The sequence below is a fragment of the Lycium barbarum genome, chromosome 4 (assembly GCF_019175385.1).
Source record: "Lycium barbarum isolate Lr01 chromosome 4, ASM1917538v2, whole genome shotgun sequence".
Lineage (NCBI taxonomy): Eukaryota > Viridiplantae > Streptophyta > Magnoliopsida > Solanales > Solanaceae > Lycium > Lycium barbarum.
This window is the reverse complement of record NC_083340.1, coordinates 128562437-128580637: the sequence shown is the minus strand read 5'-3', so window position 1 is coordinate 128580637 and position 18201 is coordinate 128562437.

The window sequence follows — 18201 nt, the reverse complement described above, 5'->3', positions numbered from 1 at the left end:
GGTGTTGATTGTACAGTATGACTCGTGGCAAGTCAATTGCTCAAAAAAATCCAGCAGACATTAGCAGCAGGTCTGGAAGGAAAATGAGGCGACCCTCCGAGGCCCCAAGACAGGAAAGATCAACATTAGCTGAGGGTCCATCCATCACTCCCTCTGAACCTCAGCCTGTCACCCCAGCCTTGGGCACTTCTTCTGCTACTGCCCAATTATTGAAACAACAACTGGAGGCAAGAATTAGATACGAAGAGGGCCTCCGGTTCAAAGACCCAGGGATGAAGGAGCGTTATCACAACAAACACAGCTTCAACCTTGAGAAGTAGATAAGTTTAAGGGGGCTTTATGAATCTTTCCCCTGCATTATGGAGCAGCTTGAACAACGAAAGTGGATGGTATTCACTAAGGACACCGGGGGTCTTTATTTCACAAATAGTACGAGAGTTCCATGCTAGCCTCAAGGCAGCTATGGGTAAGAAAAAGCATCTCCAGAGAGGGTGTATGATTTGAGGGGTGATGGTGCCCATCTTTCATGAGGGGATCAACATCGAATATTTCAGGGAACATGGCACACCTCATCGGGAATATGAGGAGAAAATTCATAAGGACGTGGTTGAGGGTCAAAGGGCTTCGTTGGTTGAGGTTACTGCAGCCCCGGGTACTACTCCTCCATGGATTTATTCGAAGACTGAAATCCACAAGGCCAGTCTCAACATTGAGGCCATGTTCTGGTTTATAACGACCCGTTTGGCCGTTATAGTCTTTTCGATACTTTTGACCTTTCCCGAGCTTGTTTAGCTCACATTTGACCCGAGGGAACCGTTGACACGCTTCTCGATGTGTTTGGATATGATTTGGGCGACTTTTGATAAATTTGGGCTTAAAGCGAAAAAGAGTTGACTTTTGATTAAACAGACCTCTTTTGGAAATCTATCCACTCCAAGAGGTCCGGATGGTCTTTTAAAACTTGTTCGTATATTTGGTTCGCTTCCCGTTGCAATCGGGTGCATTTTAGGAGTTGGGTTAGGAAGTTGAATTTGAGGTATCGGGGGTTGACTCGGTCAATGAGACCTTCGTTGGGAATTCTAAGGCCCCGAGCGCGATCATAGCGTGTTTTTATGTATGTTTGCATATATGGTATGTGAGCAGGTGGCCTCAGGTGATACTCGAGATTTCGGGTTGAGATTGTGAAATTCGGGAATCCTAGTATCTGATGTCTGCTATGGCGGCACCAATACCGCGGTAGTGGTACCACTTTAGCGGTCACCCTGCCGCTGTAGCGACTTAAGTAATTTGGGGCAGGAGCACTATGGCGGTCGTGGGACCGCAGAAGCGGTGGCGTTGAAGCGGTATATTGGTCGCGGAAGCAGGTGATGGGCAGTTAATTTCATTAAATGAGTGTTAAAAGCCCTAAGTTCCTCATTCATTACTATTCCGAAAACTGAGTTATTGGCAGCATTTCAAGGCAATTCTAGGGGGACATTCATTGTGGTAAGTCCCTTTACTTTACTTTCCATTCCATGATTATATTATTACCTTAGGATTCCATTATCATGCTAGTCTCACTAAGAGTTTAAGAATTAAAAGAGGGTTCAATGAGTTCTTCGTTCTAGGCCTTGTAATCTTCATTTATTGATTGGGTTAGCTTTATTAAGCATGGAATTGACGATTAGAATCTATTATTGCATGGTTTCTTCCTAATTAGTGGCTAAATTATGGAACTGGAAGTTTTAAGGTTCATACCCAAATTTGGGGCTTTTGCCTAGAATCCGAAATTAAGTGAATTGCTAATTGTTCTAGTTTCTTATTGAAGGGAATTGATCACCTAGAACGTTAAGATATTGGGACCTATAGGATCCAAATTCCATCTTCCTAGTTCATAAAACCCGTTCCATAGGTTGAGATGTGGGTTTGAATAGAAGTAGGGTTTGAATGATGTTCTTCTTGATTATAATTGCATATTCGGATATGATTAGACTTCCATTATCACGTGGCTCAAAGGAAAGGAAAGACTACGGTGTGATTGTTGGAGACTTTGTTGTTCGGCCTTCCAGGTATGTTACGATTTACCCTATGGTGAGACTTCGATTAGTGAAGCATATATTTAGATGATATTGTCGGAGAATGCATGTAAACCTTCGGGTATGAAGTTGGGTTCGATATTGCCTTAGGTTGGGCCTTGTTATGTGATTTGGGGCTAGCCACCCAATTGTGAGTTATCTTGTTCTATTTGTTGTTGGCTCGTTGCCACGTAGAGATAGTAGATATTGGTGACTAGTGATACATCTTGATGATAATATTGTAACACCTCACTTGTTCCTGTTTTAGGACTAGGATTGTGATTCTATTGTGGCTTATTTTGTAGCCTTTTTATTGATATTATTAGTGTGCCTATGTGTGTGGTACTGTTGTGATTGATTTGATTATTGACATTGAACTCATACGTTACATGTATTCTCATCCTTTATGATATACTGTTGATACATTGATGATATACAAGGAAACACTGTTATGAGCTGGAGCTCAGTTGGATGAGAGTGACGTAAGGATTGGTGTCTGATGTTTATCCCGGAATCGAGGTATGAGTGCTGGTAGCGATTGCCGAGGTCTTTACCGAAATTGTGAGGATTGGTACATGGACTTTATGGGTCCCCCATGGGTTGTGCTGCCGAGATGTGATGTTCCATCATCGGAGTACATGTGTATCGGTGCATATACATTGCATCCATATTTCATACATTATTGCATTGCATTGTACCTTGGCTTCTTGTGATATACAGATTCAGATTGGATGTACTTAGACTTGGCACAGTTTGGTTTAGATGCTACAACATAGGTGATGACTTGTACTTGGTTGCTGGCTCACATTGACTTATACCTTGTTGATTTACCTGTTTATCTTACCTTATTGTCTTGGTATATGTTAGCTAACCTTAGTCGGCCTATGATACCTACCAGTACGTGTTGTTTGTACTAACCTGCACTTGCTGCATTCTTTTATGAATGCAAAGTATCAGGTGGGATTGATGTTTACCCCTCGTGGCTGAGAATTCGAGGTTGCTGATTTGAGTCTGTTGGGGTGAGCATGTGGACGCTTCACTACTCGAAGACTCTTCTTGTATTATGTCTTAATTTGCTATTTTGAGACATTATTTGAGACTATTGATGTATTATTAATACTTCCAGACTTATAGATTTTAGTTAGATGCTCTTGTATGACCAGACCAGATACTGGGGTGATTTTTGATTTACTTCCGCACTTAATATATATATTCATATGTCAGACTTATATTACTTTATCTTCTTCTGCTATTTATACTTTGTTTGTGAATGTTAGGTTAAGGGTTCGCCTACCGAGGTAGGATAGGTAGGTGCCCGCACGACTTGTGAAATTGGGTTGTGATATGGTTATCATTCATTAGTAGCCGGTTTTGGCCATCACAGAATGAAACGTTGGTGGGTATTCAGAAGGCTGTATTAATTGCTTGCATCATGACAGGGGTGCACATAAATGTGGGTCGGCTTATGTACAATCAGATTATAGACAGAGCTAGGCAGACCAAGAGGCATCAGGTGCTAGTGTTCAAAAGGGTTGACAGAGAGTGCTTTATTACTGGTGTGGTTAATATTCTGAGAACGGGGGATGAAGATAACTCGGAGAAGAAGAAAAGAAAGGGGAGAGCTCAGGGGATCGATATGACAGTTGGGTTAGAGGATCTCGCGAGGCCTGCTGCTTCTACCATCCCTACACCATCCAACACAACTTCTGGGGATGCTTCCAGGAGCACAACTGCGGGGTCCACTAAAAGTGGCACCCCACCACCTACTACAGATGCCCCGCCTCCGGGTGCACGCCCCTCGTCAGTTACTGATTTCTAGAACTAGCCCACACAGTGGGCTTAGTAGACTTGAAGGTTATAAATTTATCTGTACCATTCCGGATATAATTCAAAAAGCGATAGCGGAGTCCCACAAATAGTTGGACGCGAGGGTTGTGATTTTAGAAAAGATGGTTGAGAAGCTCGAGACTGGTGATACGGAGCATTTGAGAGGAGTGAAGTGTGGCCTTGCTCAACTGAGGACCGATTTCTTTGCCTCCCGGACTCCACTATTTGAGGCTATGGGCACTGAGGATGCCATGGGCACTGAGGAGGCTAGGAGAGACCAGGTAGAGGCAGCTGAGAGTTCGTCTGACCACACTACAACTACAGCTGATGTACAGGGAGTTGGGGATGACGAGTATGCGGAGCTGGTAGACTTTGAGACGCTCGCTGATGCCTCAAAGGATTTTCTCTAGACTGCCTTCACAACCTCTGTTCAGCATAGGCATCATGCTTCTCGCACTGATGAGGAGTGATACACTCAAATTACACCTATTAATGGCGTAAAGCGGACGTTGTCAAATATAGTAACCCAACAAGGTTGGGGTTGAATCCCTCAGGGAATATGGAGAGAAAAGAGTACTAATCGTATGTGATACTAGTCTTTAAAGGCTTTAATCCTATTCTGGATAGTTTGAATTGGTTGTTGAATAATGTAATTGAATACTTTGATTTGAAATATAATTAATGCGAAAGAGAGACTAAGGTTGTGTTCCCCAACTTGATTAGATATTATGCTTCAGGTTTCAATGTGATATATTTCTAATGGTTGTTCTGTGAATATGCACTTGATCTCTTAAGGACTTCCTAATGTTTCCCAACAGTTAAGCAGTATTTCCTCTTTATGATTATTCCGAATATAAAAGAGTTGCAATTGAAGAGCGACCAAAAATGGCAATTTAAACTTGTTCTTATTCCTAAGTTAGTCTATTAAACGAGGGTCAACGCCTCGAGTCATTGTTATTCAATCTTACCAATATTAACTCTCTTTTCCAAGAAAAGTTAATATAATGGCTTCGGCTAATGCTTGCAATCATTACCCAATGCTAACGCACAAAGATAAAATAAATAATAACAACCATTATGCATATATCAATATTAGAAACCCATTCACATAATATCCATCATGGGATCCACAACCTTAGCTTTAAAATTAGCTACTCATAGTTTTGGCTAACAAAGAAAGCTTACAAGTTAACATAATATACTTACAATGCAAATACAAGATGGAATGAGAGTGAAGTTGTTGCTTTAAATGCTCCAACCACTTCTAAATTTTAAGACCTAGAGTTTATGCTCCCAAAAGAAATCTGAATAATGAAATAAAAACCCTACTTTAAGTATTTATAGGGACAAAAATCGCGCCAAGTTTCTGGACAAAAACACCCTTACGCGGCGTCATTACGGACCGTATCCCAGGTTACGGTCCGTCCTTCAGTTCGTCATTTGTCAGCTTGATGTTACGCCCACCATGCGATGGACCGTAACCTGTGTTACGGACCGTCCTTCTGAGGCGTAACTTGTGACTTTACTTGGCAACTCTCTGGAAATTTGGCTGATGTTACGGTGATATGTTATGGACCGTAACACTACATCGTAACACTGACGGTTTCAATGAAAACTTTCTGAAATTTAGGCCCTGTTACGGTTCAATGGTACGAACCGTCACATGAGTTACGGACCCCGTTACGGTCCGTAACTCATGTTACGGACCGTCATTTAGCTCCAATTTGTCCGTTTTTTAGCATTTCATCTCATTTCCGATCCTTAGTTAACCAACCCTATAAAACACAAAAATAACATAAGAAACAATGTAAAAACACTTAAAAACAAGCAACACTTCTAGTTACAAAGGCATAAAATGTGCCGAAATTCACGGCATATCAAGGAGCTTGAGCACGATTTACAGGTAGCTAGAGAGCAGTCCATCATGGACCTTATGTCCCGGTAAGGGAAGGGTACTGATGCTCCGTCCCCACCGGCTGATAGAGCAAATTATTCGCAGCCCCTGATTCCAGACTCCACACCGGTCGACACCACTGCTGAGACCAGCATTCCATCAACTGATCCTGGTTTAGCTCCTTCTGATGCGGCTCGAGACAATGCTTGATATGTCACAAGGATGACATCATAACTTGTGGGTAGCCTGAGTCTCTTATGTGGGTCGGATATTTTACTTTGGATGTTTTGGGTCTTTATTTTTGTAAGTTTGTTTTGTTGGATATTGTGGATTTTTAGTTGAGTTGTTGTAATGTTTGCAAGTATTAGCTATATCCTTGTCTTTTCTTAGCTAGGGTTCTTTTTCCAAGGATGCTAACGGTATTTTAAACCCGGAATATTTAGGTAGCTTGAGCCGGCTTGTCCCAATGATAGATATGTGGGTGATTTCTTAAGGGAATTAAGCCTTATAGGGTCGAGATGACATTATAACTTGTTTGGTATTAATAAAGTTAGTCTCTTGCATGTGAAATGTTTAATTGAGCATACCCCTCCTAATGCATAAGAAAGAATGATCTTTGTGACAACTTGTTGACTCATTTTGTGACTCTGTACCTACTAGTTGGGCTTACTTTGGATTATGAGATATTGCTCTATTGTGTTCTTGCTTACCAAGTGAAAATGATCCATCTTGACTAGTTCACATGCCATGTGTGGTGAGTGTTTGTTGAATTATTCTTGTGCTTACTTTTATCGTATAGAATTTGCTCGGTTAGTCTTTCAATGCTAATTTTAGTTATGTTGGTTGGAGAGATGAACTTAGGCTATCCTTGTGATTTTGAGCCTCTTTAGCCTTTCTAGCCTACCATTGTATAAATATTATCACTAGTAACCCCATTTGAGCCTATGCCCTTTTCTTTGATTGCCACATTACAACCCTTTACCTTTTTTGATGAAATTCTCTCTTTTGAACCTTTCTCTCCTTGAACAATTAAAATTGTGAACATGAGGTCAAAAGCCTAAGTGGGGGTTGTGGGTGTCGGTATTGTTACGGTTCGCATTTTCGCGGGCAGAGTTAGCGCTCGGAAAAGCTACTTCGAACTCGTTGGTGCTCTTTCGGCATTTGTTTTAAAAGACTCGCCACCTAATTTTTAGGAAATTAGGAAAACCAGTTTTGAAGGGTTTATTCATATACCGTGAAAAATCCTTCTTAATCCAAAGTTCTAGGTAAGGGTTCTGGTGATCCCCTAGGGAAGGTATTAGGTACCCTAGTATTAAGGATTCGTACTATACGGTTGACCTTTGAATTCCAATGTGTGAGTATTTGCATGAACTGTTTATTTGGTGTTTATTTCCTGGAAAAATCTTGTCAGTTTTTGCATATCATTTTGATAAGAGTTGAATATATTCCGTTTACATACAGGGTATTTAGATTCGGATTTATAATATCCGGATACAACTAGTTCCTTTTATATATAAGGATAGTAGTTTTATGAAAGATAGAGAAGCTATTTCTTTTATATCCCGGGTGAATGGGCTTTGTTCATGCTTGACTCATACATGGACCGGGTTAATCCATTTAGTACATTTTCAGAACATCCTTATCTAAAACTTCATAACTATGGGTGTATAAAATTTGACCATTTAGTTTACCAAAAAAGATTTTTTTTTTTAAAATAATTTTAGACATATTGAACATTATTCTTTGAAAATGAATTGAGTTTTATGGCAAAACGATTTATATCTACATTTTTTTGAAAAGGTGCTCGTCATTTGTCTAGGTAAAGTCCTAGATTTATTTAAGGAAAAATCCAGCTTGAAGTTCATTTGTTTTGTTTAATCGTTTCTGGCCTAAATACCTCATTCAATCATTTCTAAAACATGGGCCTTGGCCCAAAATTTCTTAACTGTAAATTTATACAAGAAAGAGTCGAGTGGGCTGTAGCCCAAAAAATAATTTAAATCATTTGTTTTTCAGGAAAACAAAGCTATATGGGCTCTGGCCCAAGAATATTTTGATCGTCTGGTCTTTCTTTTCAAAAACTTAGGTGGACTCTAGCCCAAACTACCATATTTTTCCAACTAAAAAAAACCCCAAAAAACGTGTTTATCATTGAAAAGGATTTTGTCCAATTTTACTCGTCCTCTTTAGTTTTGAACGCTATATCATACTATTTTGACCTTGAAAACCTCTTAGTCTTATTATTATTAAAAACAGACGCGGTTTGTTTCCCATTTAAGTTTCAAAATAAGTATGTGTTTTTCCAGATTTTCAAAAGGAATTGTTTTAAGGATCTAGAGTCATCTAAATGGCATATGCACCGTTTGCCTAAGATGCCTAATTCGAAACATAAACGATTCCAATAATACTGTGGATTTTTACAAGTATGAATACAATACAGAAAAACGTTTTAAGAAATAATATAAGAAAGGTAGACTAGGGGTGTACTAAACCCCTACTAACCATTTTCACCCATGGTTGAGCTTTGTGTCATTTTTACACATGACTGGGCCTTCAATTTATTAGCTTCCCTTTTTCTTTTCTTCCTAGACTCAACGAATTTCGAAGGAATTTCTCTATTGGGCCTTTGACCTAATAGGGTAGCTGGACCTCGGACCAAATGGCCATGCAGTGAAGAAGGAAAGAAACAAAGACCCGGATTAGTTTATATTTTTACTGATCTTATCATACGTATAGCTATACACACGTATATACACAGCACCCTATTCACTCATAAGTCCTATCACACACATAAATGTACGCACATACAAGCACAATATCCTATTTATTTACAAGCTTATTTAATGTGCATATGTATTTCCATGTCCTTAAATTCATCACAAAACCTGGGTAGTGGGGAAGCAAAGTCACCACCCCCTTATTCCTGATGCCGCACAAGTTCCAAGAGGTTTCATGAACCTCCGACATGGCTGGTCACCAGGGGAAGGTTCAAACCAAGCCCTCCCCCCCCTACCAAACCAAACTGCCTCTCTTAACCAACACAACCATGGAGGTTACAAATTCACATATCCACATACAAGCTTGGAATAAATAAGACAGGTCTAATATACATAGTTGTAGAATAATTATAACTCAATAAGTATAGATGAGAACATGAAAAGAAGAGATGGATAGTCTCAGCAGATGTACCATTCTTATGAACCAAGACCAAGACAACTAAATATGATTTAGACAAAAGAAGAAGTAACTTATATGGACATAATGTGGCCAGAACTAAACTGAATCAAACAATCACAACATAAACAGTCACATAGAGGTGGCATAGTGCCAAGCAGTGTTGAATCAAGTAGGTATCATAAAGCAAGTAAAGCCATATAAGCATAGGAAAAAACCAGCTTTAGTACTGGTACAATACAACAGAGAAGAGCAGCAAATTTGGCATTCACAGAAGACATATAGAGTTATTCATACAAAACCTTCATCAAGACTATGTGTCCTATGCACAACCCAAGAACATGTCCTTACCATTTTTATGTATCACATTTTTGAAGTCTAGATGATTCTCACGCATGATGCAGGAAATTAATAGGAGAAACAAAGTCTGAAATCCTAATAGACATGACATGGACAAACTTAAGTAGGTGAAATCAAAGTCCTCTTATTGAGACAGTCATTTATCAGTATGCAACACACAAGGGAAGCAACTGATCCCTAATTACTATGACATCAATAGAAACAAAGCACAGACAGATCTGATTATGCCAAAGGAGTGTAGTAAGGGGTCATGGCTTTGATAGCTTTGATAAATACAAGTGAGATGCTGTATTTCCCTCAAGATCATTTCAGTTAAAGGTCAAGACAAATCAACTAAAATTCAGGCAAGGTCAGCTGTAAGCAGTGCCAAGAGACTTTAAGTCCTAGTGGTTCTATGTAAAGTATGTTGTTTTAAGTATAGCAACTACATTTTCACACACATTTTAATCAAATATAAAGACCAAGAGTCCCAAGGATACACAGAAGATTCAATTTTTTTAAAGTTCAGAGTTTTGAAATCCATTTTTGGACCTTTTCCTCTAATCCTATTCCATTGTAGAAAGAAACAGGTTAATTCTGTAAGAAGATGCATATGATTTAAACATATTCACAATTAGTGGCTTGCTCTTGACTTTCTCATTTTTTTAGCTAAATAAGTATTCCTAACTCACCTGGAATTATTTCTAAGTTCACTTGCTGTTAGTATACCCTTAGCTAGTGTTTAATACTGCACTAAGGGAAGCACACCTATTCAACATGACCAGGTTCATTTATTATCTTCTAACTGAATTTAAACTAACAAACTCAAGAATACAACTCAGGTTTAAAGACATTGTTACACCTCGGAAAATTTTTCCGTTGATGCTCAGTGAATAGACTAACGAAGGGTACGAGTATGCGATATTTCAATAAGTAAGAAATGACGTTTGATGACCCTAATTAAGATTTCAAAGGCATTCGAGATAAGAGAAGAAAGTTTTCCAAGAGAAGGCAAGGCATACGATGTGTATCGGAAAGAAATTATGAGTAACGAGTTAATGATAACTAAATGGTGCTTTAGAGAAGAGTTATAACGTCCCTTAGATTGTTAATGAGGTGATAAACAAGTGCTAAGAAGGTTCCCTAAGGATTGAAGATCAAACGAAGTGACAAGAAAAAGATCAGTGAAAAGATGAGTTATACGGTCGATTATACGGTCCGTATAATGGACCGTAGGATTGCCACAGTGAAGTCCCTCATAGGTGAGATTATACGGCCGTATAAAATTTTACGGCCCGTATAAAGTGCCGTCAAATGGTCACAGAATCGAGTGGAAAGAGGGGCGATTTCACGGTCACTTATACGGACCGTATAAGTTTATACGAACTGTATAAGTGTCCGTATAATTACCCGACAGATCAGCATTTTCACGATATTAAAAAGGGACCAAGTCATTATTTTCATTTCATTTTTCATCCACACTTCAAGAACTCACTAGAAACCCTCTCCACTCTTCATCTACAAAAACGCAAGAGAAATCTATGATCTACTTCATCAAACTAAGCAAATCAAGTGTAAGAAACTCATTAAAGATCATCCAAGTCAAGAAATCTCATTGGGGGTGAAACTAGGGTTTTGGCTCAAGTGAAGTATTTCCACCCAAAGCTTATTCCTACAACATCTAAGGCAAGATTTATGGTATTTCCATGTTGTTTAAGGTGTTTGAAAGTTGAAACACTTGGATTGTAAAAGGATATAGAAAATAGGTCTTGAATGTGGGAATAGTGTCATTTTGAGTAATAGCTTGGGTTGAGTAATGATTCTTGATATGCTATGAATATAATCATGTTATAAATGATATTGGGAACATGGGATAAACATTGTATATGAGCGAATGTAATAGTGTGCTATGACCATGGATATGGGTGACTTGAAGTGAATTGAACAATATGGATAATGTTGGAGAATAAAGACTATCGTTATGATATTGTGAATGTATTATTGACGTTTGGGAGTTGATATGTGATATGGAGGAAGTCGTATAAATAAAGGAGATGCTGTCTAATTTTCTCTAGTTTTAGTCGTGTATGCTAGCTATCGATTTTTAATGATAGTATGACTCTAATGAAGGTAAAAACGTGAGCATTGAAGGAGGACGTGCAAGTGTAGAATAGTTGAACGGGAAGGTATGTAAGGCTATCCCTTCTTTCATAAGGCATGGTTCTTTGGCCAAATATCTACTCTTCTATGAGCTTATGATGCTCTCCAAATGATTCTATCTTCAAAAAGCTACAAAGCTTATAATTCTTGATATGTATTACGATTGTGCTAAATTCCTCATATGACAAATAATCCTATAAGGATAGATGATAATGGTGATAACGGTAATGACGACGATGATAATAGTAATAATGCTAAAGATGCTTATGAGATATTATGTATATGTGTCTATGTATACTACTATTATGGAACCCCGAGCTTATAAGGCCGGGTAGAATATGTATATATTTATGTAACGCGCGCGCACCTCTACAGTTGGGTACGGACAACCCTGAAGCCTTGGTAGGGCCATGTATGTGTAACCTTGAGCCTTGGTTGGCCAGGTATGTATGATAACCGACCCTAGCCATGGTCGGGTACGTGAAACACCGAACTTTCGTGGTCGGACATGCTATGTAAATGTTATGTATATGCTATGGATATGTATATGATATAGATTTGAGTATGATTACGAATATGAATACGAATACGAATACGTGTATGAATATGACTATGGATACGGAATGTAAGTGAGTAAGGATATGAGTACGGATACGAATACAGAGGTATGTACACAATCTCGCATTAGAAATGGAAAGTCCCTATGAAAGGCAAGTAAGTGCTTATGACGATGACACTACTATCTCCCATTATATGCTATTTCTTATGTTGCTTATTATGCTTCTATATTGGTATTGATCATGCTTTACATACTCAGTACATTCTTCGTACTGACGTCCTTTTGTTTGTGAACGCTGCGTCATGTCCGCAGGTGGCCAGGGAGACAGACTTGATTCATAGCTACATTACTCAGGGACTGCATAGCGGAGCTCCATTTCTTTCGGAGCTAAAGATTTTGGTACTTATTCTCTTGTGTATATATTTAAGGGCATAGCGGGGTCCTGTCCCGCCTATATGATATGACATACTCTCCTTAAAGGCTCGTAGACATGTGTATATAGTTAGATGTGTTTGGCCTTGTCAGCCTATATTTTGAATGTCATTTTGTTAGCGTCGTCGGCTTATGCACATTGCTATGGGCATTGCTATTAATGGTGATATGTATATATGTATTGTTGCCCAATGGAATTAGTATGAATGATGGATAGAAAGTAAGATTAAATGCATGGATCACCTAGATATAAATGTAAAGGTATGTTAAGGGGTGCCCGGGTGGGCTAACACCGAGTGCCGGTCGCAGCCCTCCGGTTGGGTCGTGACAGACATGATATATTATCTAGAGTACCATAAAGAAAGAGTCAAGTATATCCCTAAGACATTATGGTGCGAACCTAAATTAATGTAAGCCACCTCTCTTTTCCCTTTTTAATATCCTAATGCCTCTTAGAAAAAGAAAACAAATCATCTTTCCAAACACAAATGAAATCAAATCAATGCACACAGAACTTTCATATAGGCATTAACTCTGAACCAAGTCTAACCAGGTATTAGAGAGTCTTTACAACTTATTGTATCGTCCACATAAAACATTTTTTGCCTTATTTTCCAGCAATCAGTATTTCTACTTGAAGTCTTTTCCTCTTTCCAATTTTAAGCAATGATTGTAATCTTCAAACTACTGTGTATTATCTAGTCAATTCAACCAGTCCCTAAAAGCATACTTGAGTAGATCAACAAGTTAATTTGAATCTAAGAATCAAACATTAAGACCAGGTTTAATGATCTAAGCGAACAGTTATTAGTGCAAAAGAAGTTCATTATTTATGATCCATCTAACTCAACATAGTGGAAAATAAAACACCAAGTGTGCAAATGTAGCAAGTTACACCCCCATAGACTTAAGGGATATGTCATGACAATCTCTTTTGTGGGAAGAAAGGTACTGTTGATCAAGTGATACCTGACCCTTTCTCAATATTCTCCTAAGATGTCTTTAAAAGACTTCCCCACTTGTCAAGTGGTTTTAACTCACACATATACACTCATGGTCCTCTTCTCTTATCCTTGAGGACATGATAAAGGGAGGCTAGGTAGTTTAAATTATAAAGCCAACTTCCTCAAGGTTTCAACTACCGTCCCTTTTTTTACCCTCTTCTTTTTACTCTGGCAGGACTTACAAGATCCTACATACTTGTCTTCATTTTTTAGGCCTAAGCAATCAATGATCATTAGTTATTATTAAATCATATTCCTCATCCATGTACAAGGAAAAACCAAGTCTCATTTTTTGAAGGCAAACCTCAATCCCTAAGCTGTTCAAGACTTAACAAAACATGACCAAACCTACTTCATTTCACCATTCTCCTACTACTTTAAACTTGTTAAATTGAACACTTAAGATCACCTATTAAACCAGGGTCAGCTCATGAAGAAATATCAATGCAGATGCAAGAGTGTATAAAATACCAGTTTACTTTCATAACACAAGTTGTTTCACCAATTAGATAAGACAAATAATGGGGATGCGGAAAAGAAAACAAGAGATCAAAGGTAACAGAACAGGTTTTCCAAATTCTTGACAACTATTTCCTTCCATTTTTTACACCTTTCACTCCCAAAGTAATCACTAATCAAGTTAAGGACTACAACCATCTTGCAAGCTAACAAAACTAATCAGATTTATCTTAATTAACTTCAAGTGATGACTTGGTCCTATGGTCCCTAAAGGTTTATCCTTTTCTTTTCCAGATTCACCAAACTTCTTAGTACTTAGAGATAGACCAATTTCAAAATGTAGGACTTGTGACATGGGTTACACCAAGATAAGTTGTAAGCATCATATGTTTAAGTCACACAAGTTCAGACAAGAGATTGAAGCATTGATCAAACCAAAGAAACATATTCAAATTCAAGCCTTTAGTCACATTAGTTTTAGGATTTTTTTTTTAAATAAGCAGTTTGGCACACATTCTAGCCTAGACTTGGTGAAACCATGATCACAGGTGTTTCAATTACTAGTTTACCAACCCACAAGCCAAACTGAACAAGATTCTATTTTCATTTTGTTTATTAGTTGATAAAAGAACAAACTGTTAACTAGTCCTGACTTTATCTAATTCTATATGAGCAAAGTCATTCAAGATGGAAGAAAAATGAATGTTCAAGATACATTAACCACACCATTTCACAGTTGACAAAGAAGCATTTAAGTCACATAAATTAAACAAGCCACTATGAAGATTAATCAACCTATACTAGGTGGGCTTCAACCTGATATTCAAACTGGTTATACCATTTTTTTCTCAAAGGAACCACAAACTAAATACACAACAAAATGAGACAGCTTTTAACAATATGAACCATCCTTGCCAAATATTAGAAAACAAGCAGCTTAAACAATACAATTCCCTTAGACTAGGAAAATTTCTAAGTAAAGGAAACAAAACGAATTAGGAGTTACCTTTTATATGCGCAACCAAGAAAAGAATGGACTTTGGAGCCTTATGCTTCCAATCTCGACACTCAGCCACGCAAAATAGAGAATAAGTAAGAAAATAACTTTAGAACTGAGAAAAAACACCAACTCTTTAAGTCAAAGTATTAAAATTTTACTGAGAAGCTTTTAAAAATCGATTTTTTTAGCTTCTTGAACCTTTCAAACTTTTCTTCTCCCCTTTTTTTCGATCCTTTCTCCTCTTTTTTTTTTCTCGGCCAAAATTTATCCAAACACTAACATCACCAATGTGGTACAAACCTCATTTCCAGAACCAAACATTCAACATATGGAATTAACGAACCAGATCCAAAGGCATGGCAATGTCTATGGCCAGATCTAACCAATCTTGGGTCGATCTGAACCAATATTTAAGGACCAATAGGAAATTGTGAAAACTATAACACAATATAACCTTAAAGCAAAAAATCATAAGTTTGACTAGAAATCCGAAAAAATAAGCAAAAAGAGGGGTCTATTACCTTCTTTGGAACGAATTTTGAATGAAATCGCGTTGAACATTAATGGTTTCACCCTTTTGATCACACAAAGACTGTCAAAAGTCTGAGCAGCCTGGATTTTTGCCATTTCTGGCATGAGAGAGGGAGAAACAAAGGTGGCGGCGCCTTTAGGGTTTTAGGGAAAGGGAGGGAAATAGAGGGGTAGGCCGCATTTGTTTGATAGAAAATGAAATAAGGGAGTATTACTCCCTTCATTAAGCCTTTATTTGGGTCGGGTCTGGTCAATCAACTGGACTGGGCCTGGTCCGATTTTTAAATAAAAAGATATGGCCCCTTTTATTGTATATATATATATATATATATATATATATATATATATATATATATATATATATATATATATATATATATATATGTATACCTAATGTATACATGTATGTGTATACCTAGTATATGCATGTATGTGTATAACTAGTATATGCATATATAGAGAAAATAGATAATTTGACAATTAAGACGATTATTAGTAACACTATTTTAATTATAGACGAAATTAGGACATGATTATTTTGTTAGAGTATTTTAAAAAATGGCCAACTGTGTAAATCGGCCTAAAATTGCGAATATGGCCTTAATTAATTCTAATCCAACTGATTATTTCAATTATGGCTACAGTTGGCCGAATTAGCAAATTTTGAAATTAAAATTGCATTAATGACCTTAATAAATTTGAACCAATGAAATCTGGTTATTTCAAATAAAGTGATTAAGAGGCTGATTTTGCAAAATTGACCCTAACTTCTTTAAATCATGAATTGATTAATTTAATTGTGGCCATAACAAAAATAATTAAAAAATTAAAATATCAATTTGCAGTAATGATCACCTAATTGATTAATTAACCTAATTAAAACATTTATGGACAATTATGCATAATTTTGGCAGTTTACACAATTATGCAAAATTAAAGATTAAAGGGTGAAATGATTAATTATTTAAATTACTCAAACATCATGGGTTAAATAAAGTATTTGCTAATTTTGATTTTTTTACAATTTAAGCAATTAAAATGATTATTATTATTTTTAACAAAAATACCCCTTTTTCTTCTTGATTAAGTCTAACAAGTATCTCATAAATGTCATAAAAGGTACCAATTATTTTCTAAATAATTTGTGACGTCATGAAAAAACCTTTTACCAATTTAAAGGAGTAAAACATTGATCTGAACAATTATTTCAAAATCATTTAAACTCTTCAGGGTGCACAACTCATTTTAATTATTACCCAAGGACTCTGAGTGATTAAAATAAATTACGGGAGGTCAAAAATTAGGTGTCAACAACTGCCCCTTCGGTGTTCGAGGATGGCGGGGTCATCCCTGAGCAACGAAATTTGACTAACCCTAATTTTTTACTGACCCGCCCACCATCTCTGAGCAACGAAATTTGACTAACCCTAAATTTTGACTGACCCGACTCATTTCACCCTTTAGCTTTATGCAATTTTCACATATGTGGCCGGACTCTGGTGTCTGCGTTTCCTACATATCTCAGGTTATATGAGAAATCAGACCACTTGTAATTCGACTCAACTAAGGACCTTCAAGTGATTTGGAAGGACAGTCATAAGATCTCAGTATTGTGATTGGGTTCCTCCGGACGACTGTTAGAATGTGACTGACTCTCAGGTCTTGAGTTTGCCTACATATCTCTGGTCTCTGGGAATCAGGTCACATGAAGTTCGACTTGCTGGAGAAGAGTATATCCTTTATGCAGGAATACCTTCAGACTTCCCGGTGTGTATCTGACCGATCATTTTTTTTAAGTAAAGAAAATAAAAACAAGATAAGTTGTGGCTGAGTCTGAGATTGGATGGCTTCCAAATCCTGGCCGGAGAGCGTGACTCTCATGGACACCCTATCTTGACTGGCCGCGTAAGAAAAAAAATCACGTTTGCTCCACAATTTGTCTGGATCTGGGTCAGCAAGTCGGCTCCTTTTTTTGGCGGCTGTGTGCCTCTTCCCTGGATTTGAAAATATGCAAATATTCTTCACGAAATTTTAGATGAATGGCCCTTCCGGCTGTTTGTGTGAATGGCCCTTTTGGCTTGTTTGAATGGATGGCCCTCTCGGCAATTTGTATGAATGACCCTCTTGGCTTGTTTGAATGAATGGCCCTCTTGACAGTTTGTATGAATGGCCTTCTTGGCAGTTTGTATAAATGACTCTCTTGGCCGTTTGTATGAATGACCCTCTTGATTGTTTGTATGAATGGCTGTAGCAACCCCTTTGGGAGGATACCAATTACGAAACAAAAGCTAATTTCACACTTACAACGTTTAGAAGAAATTTATGCCAAAAGATATTCACAAAAAACTTTAATAGCGGAATAGGCCCATGCGAAAAAGGGTTGAAAGTACGACAATTTTTTCCCATTATACACTCCGAAAAAATTTCTTAGATGAAATGCAATATCATAGTATCAATTTAAAATGGTAACACCCTCCTCAAATAGTCAACACATTTAAGAAACTTCGTTTTGAAATTATATTTTCCAATCAACACCACTGCAGGTTCATAATATACACGAAACTCAAACTTGCGATTATCACAAAAAACTAGTATCTTCCTTTGTACATAATTATAAGGCAAAATGTAAACCTAGTACATGCCATGACTTGGGTTGAAAGAACACCCTACAATAGCAAAACAAGTCACCAAGTTCAAGTTATAAGCATATGGTCTTGTGTCCAACAAGCCTCCAAAATTGCATACATAAGTCTGACATATGGATCATG